Source organism: Chinchilla lanigera, unplaced genomic scaffold (genome assembly GCF_000276665.1).
Source record: "Chinchilla lanigera isolate Chin_1 unplaced genomic scaffold, ChiLan1.0 scaffold00040, whole genome shotgun sequence".
NCBI lineage: Eukaryota > Metazoa > Chordata > Mammalia > Rodentia > Chinchillidae > Chinchilla > Chinchilla lanigera.
In genome coordinates, this window is record NW_004955441.1 from 6,739,175 (window position 1) to 6,747,990 (window position 8,816).

Genomic DNA, 8,816 nt, shown 5'->3' on the forward strand with positions numbered 1-8,816 from the left:
AAAAAAAAAAAAAAAAAAAGAAAAAAAAACCGAAAAACAAAAACCTTCCCCACAAAGAAAAGTCCAGGACCAGATGGCTTTACTGTTGAATTCTACTAAACACTTGAAGAATTAACAGCATGTTTCTCAAAACTCTTCCAATAAACAGAAGAGGAAGGATTGCTTCCTAAACTCAATTCAATGAGGCCAGCATTACCCTGAAGCTAAAAGCCAGATCAAGACAACACAAGAAAATTACAAAGCAGAATCCACATACTTGAAAAAATCCCCAAGAAACAGCAAACAGAATCCAACAGCATATTAAAAGGACTATATACTTTGACTAAGTAGGATTTATCGTAGGAATGCAAAGATAGCTCAATCAGCATTAAAAAAGAAGGCAATATACCACTTAATAGAAGGAAGGAAAAACAAACAAAAAGGTGACCTAAATAAATGGAAAGCCATCCTATACTCATGGGTAGGAAGACTTAATATTGTTAAGACATTACAGTTCACCTAAAGGAATCAATAGATTTAACACACTCTAAGAAAATTCCAAGGCCTTTTTTGCAGAAATGGAAATACCAGTCTTCAGGTCATATGGAATTGGAAGAGGCACTGCAAGAGCCAGAACAATCAAGAATTAAAAGTTGGACAACTCATACTTTCTGATTTCAAGACTTGCTGTAACGCTATAGTGAAACAGTGTGGTGATGGCAAGACAACAGACAGACAAATGAAACAGAAGAGAGTCCAGAAATCGACTCGTACCTCTATGGCCAGCTGATCTCTGACAGAGGCACTCAATCTGTTCCGTGAAGAAAGAATGGGCTTCTCAACAAAGCGTGCTGGGATAACCAACGTCCACATTCAGAAGAAGGAAGTTGGGCTTCTAACTCATGCCAAACACAAAAATTAACTCAAAATGTATTAATGACCTAAACGTAAGGGCTAAAGCCATAAATGTCTTAGAAGAAAACCTAAGAATAAATCTGCACGGTCACAGATCAGAAATGGAGTTTTTAGCAGTGACATCAAAAACCAAGCAGTGAAAGAAAATACTGATAAATTGGACCTCATCAAGATTAAAAACTTGAACCGGGTGCAGTGTTGTGGACCTGTACTCCCAGCTACTCAGGATGGCTGAGGCAGAAGGATCACTTGAGTCTAGGAGTTCGACATCAGCCTAGGCAATATGGAAAGGAACAAGAAAAACATTTTGTTTGTTTACCAAGGACATTATCAAGAAACTAAAAAACCATCTTTTTGATTGAGTTTGAATGAGAAAACAGTTGCAAATCATCGGTTTATTAAGGGTTTGATTTTTTTTGTTGTTGGAGACACTTTGGGTTTCACTTTGTAGTCCAGGCTGGCCTCAACTTCATGGTAATCCTCTTGCCTCAGCCTCCCAAGTGCTGGAATTACAGGCATGCACCACCAGGCCTGGCTAAGGGTCTAAAACTAAGAATATATAAGGATACATGGGATTGGTGGCACTCACCTACAATACCAGCTACCAAGGGAGGTTGAAGCAGGAAGATCACAGTTTAAGACAAGCCTGGGCAACACTGCAAGACCCTGTTTCAAAATTTAAAAAAAAAGATTGGAAAACAAGGCATGGTGGAGCACACTGGGAGATTAAGGCAGGAAAATCACAGGTTCAAGCCCAGCCTGAGCCACTTAGTGAGACCCTGCTTCAAAATTTAAAAAGGGCTTGGGATGTAGCTCAAGTGAGAAGGCCCTGCAATACCCAGTACTACAAAAAGAAAGAAAAAAATTGAGGATGTAGCTCAGCACTCCCTGGGTTCAGTTCCCAGTACTACCACCACACACACACACAAATGGTTCTCCCTTTTGAAAAAATTGTAAGTAACCAAGCAAACACTGAGCAATGGACTTGAATAGATATTTCTGCAAAGATACACAAACGGCTGGGGATATAGCTCATTGGTACGGCACCTGCCTGGCAAGCACAAGGTCCTGAGTTCGATTCCCACACCAAAAAAAAAGATATACAAATTATCAACAACTACATGAAAGGATAAAACAGTTTTAAACATCATTAGTTACTAGGAAAATACAAACCAAAACCATGAGGAGATGACCATTTCACACCAACCAGGATGAAATTTTTAAAAAAGGAAAAACAAAGTATTGGCAAGGATATGGGAAAATGGACTGATACATCACAGATAGGAATAAAAAACAGTAATGCCTCTATGGAAAACAATATGCAGATCCTCAAAAAGCTAAGCATCACAATTCCTAAATGACCCAGTCTAAAGTACTCACGCAAAACACCCAAAACCGGGACTCAAACCAATACCTGCATGGCAATATTCACTACAGCATTATTTGCATTAGTCAAAGGTAAAAAGTAGCTGGGTGTGGGAGTGCACACCTGTAACCCCAGCACCTGGGAGGTTAAGGCAGGAGGACCATGAGTTCAAGTCCAGCCTGGGCAAACTGGCAATTCACCTGAGCCCTTCTCAAAAATAAGTAAAAATTGGGTGGGGTTACAGCTCAGTGCAAAGGTGTTGAGCTCAATCCCTACAGTCACCTAAATGGTGGGACGTACCCATATGTCAACCAACAGATAAACTGATAAAATATGGTATATGCACATCACAGAACATTATTCAGACTTAAAAAATAAAATCCTGGAACATGTTGCAACATGGATGACTTAAAAACATTATGTCAAGTGAAAGTCACACAAATGGACAAATGTTTTACAATTCTACTTACATGAAATATCTAAATAGGCAAACAGCTACCAGGGTCTGGGAGAGCATGAGGGAAGTGAAGAATTATTGCTTAATGTGTACACAGTTTCTGTTTGGGGGGATGAAAAGGTTTTGGAAATAGCTAGCAGTAATGGTTGTATAATATGTATAATATAATTGTAAATGTAATAGCGCCAAATTGTACACTTAAAATGGCTAAATGGAAAATTTAATGTTATATACAATCACAATAAAAAATTCAGTTATTAAATCTAAGCACAGAAATCAGAATCCCACCAAAGTATTTAAACAAAACAGCTATAAATATAATTATCAGTAACTGTACTGCATTACAAATTATTGAGTCCTGTGTATAAAGTAACTGTTTCAGGAGTTATAAAAGAATTACTAAAATTTAAGTTAACTTGTTACAAAACACCTGTTAATTAAAAATAACTTATTTTTATCTCAACTTTTATTTGTCTTATTCTTTGATTTCTTTTTAATCCTGAGCCAAGCTACCTTCTGCATAGTAGACTTGATCCCTTGTGCAATTAAGCTACTTTAAAACATATGGGCTGACTGCACATTTTTTTAACTGCCAGATATAAATTCCATAAAAGCAATAATTTTTTTAAAAAAATTATATAGTTAGTTTAAAATAAGATATTGCAGTTAGGTGGGGTGGTACACACCTGTAATCCCAGCACTTGGGAGGCTGAGGCAGGAGGATCATCGCAAGTTCAAGACCAACCTGGGCAACAAAGTGAGCACAAGGCCAGCATGAAATGCATAGCAAGACCCTGTCTCAAACAGACAAAAAAAAGATAAGATATTGCTATGTAATCCAAATTAATTCAAAATGGGGCCTGGGGATTAAGCTCAGTGGCACAGCGCCTGCCTGGCAAGCGCAAGGTCGTGAGTTTGATTCCCAGTACCGGAAAAAAAAAAAAAAAAAAAAAAAAAAAAGAAAAAAGAAAAAAAAATAAAATGGGGTATCGTTATGTAGCCTGTGCCAGCCTCAAGCTCACAATCCTCCTGCCTCAGACTCTCAAGTGCTGGGATTACAGGCATGCACCACCATACCTGGGTACTTTCTAATTTTGTGTCAGTAATGCTTGCCCTACAATAAATGCTCAAATGATTTGGTGAATAAAACAAAGCCAGTAAAAGTTATCATGAAAGTAGCATTAAAGAGACTTTGAAAATCATCTTTTTGTTACAATTTTTAAATATCTATTTTTAAAATAACATCTGAATAATTCAATATCTATAAAGGCAACACTTTAAATTTTCTTCTTTTCTCCCATGTAAATCACCACCCCTGACCCAGGTGGGAGGTTACCAGAATCTGACTTTGGAAGGAATTTCATTTCCTGGTTTGTGTTTGCCTCTGAGGTTGCTGAGACTAGAAAGGAAAGCCATCTTCATGGTTGGGACACACTCACTACGAAGCTGCCTGCAGGACTGGTTCGCTAGTCTATAAACATAGTAACAACCTGGTATCCCTTGAGTTGTTTTCTTTTGTTTCACTCACTGTTCTGTTTGTGGTTTTGTGCATAAAAGATTATATAAACACTGAATATAAAATACAAAGTTCATTGGCTAGCTACTGCAGCAAATTGTGTGCCACTAATTTTAATGCAAATCAAATTTTGGACTTTTAAGAATTTACCCTAAGATACATACATATATATACATTATATGTCGTACATATTTCATATATTATATATTTTTTAATGTAAGAGATTTGGGGGGAGCAAATTGCCCACTTTAAGTGGGGAAAAACTATAATTCAATTATGCCAAATCAGGCAATTCACAGCCACAGAAATGACCCTGGCTGGCCATGAGAATAAACCTCTGGCTGTGACTCCAGGCAGCATAACCAACTGCACTCTGAAATCCATCACTGTTTGTGCAGCGGCCACGCTTCTAATGGGTTCCTTCCAGTCAGTGACAGCTGGGGTGGCAGGCCTACCACTGCAGGCCTACTCCTGAGAGGCGGAACTCGTGATAGACACCTTCCATTCACAGACTTCCTGGGCCCTTGGCAAACTTTCCTTACTACTGCACTGAGATGTAAGCCACCCGATTCCCTCCTTCTTCCGCCCTCTCCTTTACTGGAGTCAGACTTGCATCAGTCTGACGACAACCCTGCCTTTTTCCTCTTGGTCCCTCCTGAGCATTTCACTTAATAAACTTCTTCCATGATTAATCCTACGTTGGCATGTGCTTCTAAGAGGACCTAGACTGATACAGAGAAAAGCTTCCTGAAGCATCACGTTTTTTAAAAAAATCTAGCCATGGGGCTGGGGATATAGCTCAGTGGCGTAAGCGTCTGCCTGGCAAGCTCAAGGTCGTGAGTTCGATCTCCGGTACCGCAAAAAAATAAATAAATAAAATCTAGCCATTTTAAATGAACTATTTCTAAAATGTTTGAATTCCCTATTTGCTAACACAGAATGCAATGAACATGACAATTCTGATGCCTTTGCTGAGTGATCTCAACGAAGACCTACTAACTCATCAGTAGTGTAATCTTGAGGGGACAGAGTCAGAAACACACACAATTCAGTAAGTATATCCTGAGCAATAGCTACACTTGAGAACCATGATGAGCATCACAGGAAATGCAAAGGTGGACAGAACCCTATTCTTGCCTTTAGAAATTCCCAGTCTCTTAGAGGAAAGAAGGCACAAATCCAAACAATTCTTAAAAACCAGACTGGTGCCAGGCGCGGTGGCACACACCTCTTATCTCAGCCTTTGGGAGGCTGATGTATGGGGATCGCAGTGAGTTCTAAGGCCAGCCTGAATTACACAGTGAGACCTTCCCTCAAAAAACCCAGACTGGCATGAAATGCTAAAACTCAGGTATAAGGTACTAAGGATACAAAGAAATTCTCTGTACTTAGGCAGTGCAGCCGTAGTAGAAGAGTAGAAGAGTTTTACGGACTATGTGTTGAAAGACAGCATCATGGTCTTCACAGCGTTCAGTCTGTACCTGTCTGCAGTTCCTACGGACAGCCCAACCTTCCATGTTTGCCATCCTTGTCTCCTCACAGTGCCTATCCTCCTCCCACAGAGCTCTCATGTTCTCATCCCCAGCGCTCTGATGGTTTCTTAATTTCTCCCCGAATGTACTCCTCCCCTAGGGCTCCCTATTTCATCACCATCACCAGTTAGGCTCCTAAGTCCAAAACCTGGGGCTCCTCTTCCACTGCTTTCTCACCTCCCTGCCCTACCGTTAAGTATCTCTAGAATTTATCCATTTCTTTCCATCCCTATAGCTAGTGCCCCAGACAAAGGCATTTTTATCTCTTTGACAAGGTGTTGGAAAACTAACTGGCTATATAGTTCAGCTCTCCTTTAATCCATGCTCTACAGGGCAGACAGTGATACTGTGAAATTTACATCTAATTATCAGTATCCCACTCGCAACCTCTTAGTGTCTGTCCAATGCTCATAGATAAAATGCAGTAATTTGGTTCATAGGATCTAGACCAGTGATGGCGAACCTGTTAGAACTTTCAATGATAACAAACAGCTGGTTGTGTCATGCATGCCATAGGTTCGCCACCGCTGATCTAGACCTATACTTCAGAACTGAGCTACTCCAAACTCCCACAGTGTTGGATTCCTCTTGGCTTCAAAGCCACCACAAATCCTTCTTCCCAATCCTTAGCTGATTAACTCCCACTTCCATATAAAACATCACTTCCTTCACACCCAAACATGAGCATGCAAGGACAGCGTGATGGCTAGATGTCTCAAAGCCTCATGTGCTCATAGGCTTCTTGGAGGTGGCTGGACCTACTATGTGAATGTGGATTAAGGGTGTGTGGTACTGGATTAGTCCACTAATTGGTTTACCACAGTTCTGGGTGAGGGCAATAGGAAGCCTCACCCTGGGTGTGGGTGGTACCACCCAAAAGGCTTACAGCCTGGATGGGATAAAAGGGAAAGGGAGGCTTGTTTGCTGCTTGCTGCTGCCTGCCTCCTGTCATGGACTGTTTCTCCTCTGCCATGCCACCCTGCCTTGGAGCCCGCTGACTACGGACTGAAACCTCTACAAACTTTCCTGTTAACTTTGGGTATCAGGTATTTTGTCTCAGCAATGTGAAAAGTAACTAAAACAGGTAGTCTCTTAGCTTCCCACTGTCACCCCAACATGGTTACTCCTCAGCCCCTTCCTGTATGGTGTGTGCTATTCTTCCATTAATGGGTTCCTTTAAAATTCTCCTTCAGAGGGGCAGGGGATGCAGGGAGAGTGGTATGCAGATCAGTGGTAGAGTGGATGCTTAGCATGTGAAAGGTCCTTGGTTCAAGCCCCAGCACTTTCCCCCAAAATCTTTTTTGAATGTAGCACAGTAACTCTCCTTCCTTCCTTCCAATGAAATCCTATGCAGAACCACCTCAAAGTAGAGGGTTTCAAAGCTGTCTTTATTCAGCTCCTTTTCTCCTCAGAAATGTCCTCCCTAAAAATCCAAGATTCGGGACAACTACAAAACCACTGTGCTGTACTATATACCTGCTCCGAAGAGGCAATCAAGTGCAGTAGAAAGAGATGTCTTAGAGGTAACACAGTTAGGCTCAAATCCTGATTCTGCTCCTTATTAGCTATAAGACACTGACCAATGTGCCCTGTGAGGATCCATTTCCTCATCTGTAAAACTGAGATATTACCATTTTGAAAGTCAGTGGGGCCAGGCCCAGTAGTACACACCTGTAATCCCAGCCACTCAGTGAGCTTGTAAGTTCAAGGCCAGTCCAAGCAATCTGGCAAGACTCTGTCTCAAAACAAAATTTAAAAAATAAACAAAGGGCTGGGAAATGTAGGTTAGTGGCAGAGCAGTTGCCTAGCACCAGCAAGGCCCCGAATTCAATCCCCAGTAACATCAATAAAACAAAACAAACCAAATAAAACTAAAAAAAGAAATTCAATGGATGGAATAGAGAGAAGTTTGTACACAATAGTGCTTGGAATACTGGCACATAGCAGGAAGTCTATAAGATGGTTTATTACTCCAGTAATAAAAGATTGTTTAGCACTAACTGGATGTACAGTTAGGAACAAAGAGATAAATAGAATGGAAAGTCTACAAATACATTAATAGGCCAGGCATGGTGGTACGTGCCTGTAACCTCAGCACTCAGGAGGCTGAGACAGGAGGATCACCATGAGTTTGAGGCTAGCCTAGGCTACACAAGCGAGTTTAAGGCTAGCCTGAACAACATAGCAAGACTGTCTCAAAAAAAGAAATTAATAGCTATATAAATATAAATATGATATAAATGCGTTTATACACATGCATGTGAAATAATTTTCATAAAAATATTAACATAATTCAATTGGAAAAGGAAGGTCTTTTCAACAAATAGTTCTGAAATAACAAGATACCAGAATGGAAAAAAAAAAGAATCTCAATTCCTACTTTACATCATACGCAATTAATTTGAAATAGTTCATAGGTTATGTAAAAGCTAAAGCTTTTAGAAGAAAGTACCAGGAGAAAAGCCTTCATGATTTGGTAGCAGGCAAAGGGCTCTTGGCCAGATACAGGGCTATGTGCCCGTAATGCCAGTTATTCAGGAGGCCGAGGGGAAGAATTTTAGGTCAAGACCACATGAGCAATTTAGTGAGACTCTGTCTCAAAAAGGGGTACGGGCCTACTAGCTAGGGAGTAATAATCTTAAAAGAAAAAAACTACTAAACTTTGCTCCATCAATATTAAAAATTTCTAGCCAGGAATGGTGGCACACACCTGTAATCCCAGCACTCGGCAGGCTGAAGCAGGAGAACAGTTGCAAATTTGAGATGAACATAGGCAACAGAGCGAGCTCAAGGCTAGCCTGAACTGCATAGTGAGACCTTGTCTCAAGAAGACAAAAAAAGGGCCAGGGATGTAGCTCAGTAGCACAAGCATCTGCCTGGCAAAAAGACAAAAAAAAAAAAAAAATTAAAAATTAAAAATTTCTGTTTGTCAAAGAATGTTAATAGGCCAAGCATGGTAGTATACGCCTGTAATCCCAGTACTCAGGAGGCTGAGGCAGGAGGGTCACCACAAGTTTGAGGTCAACCTGGGCTAGACAGTGAGTTCAAGGT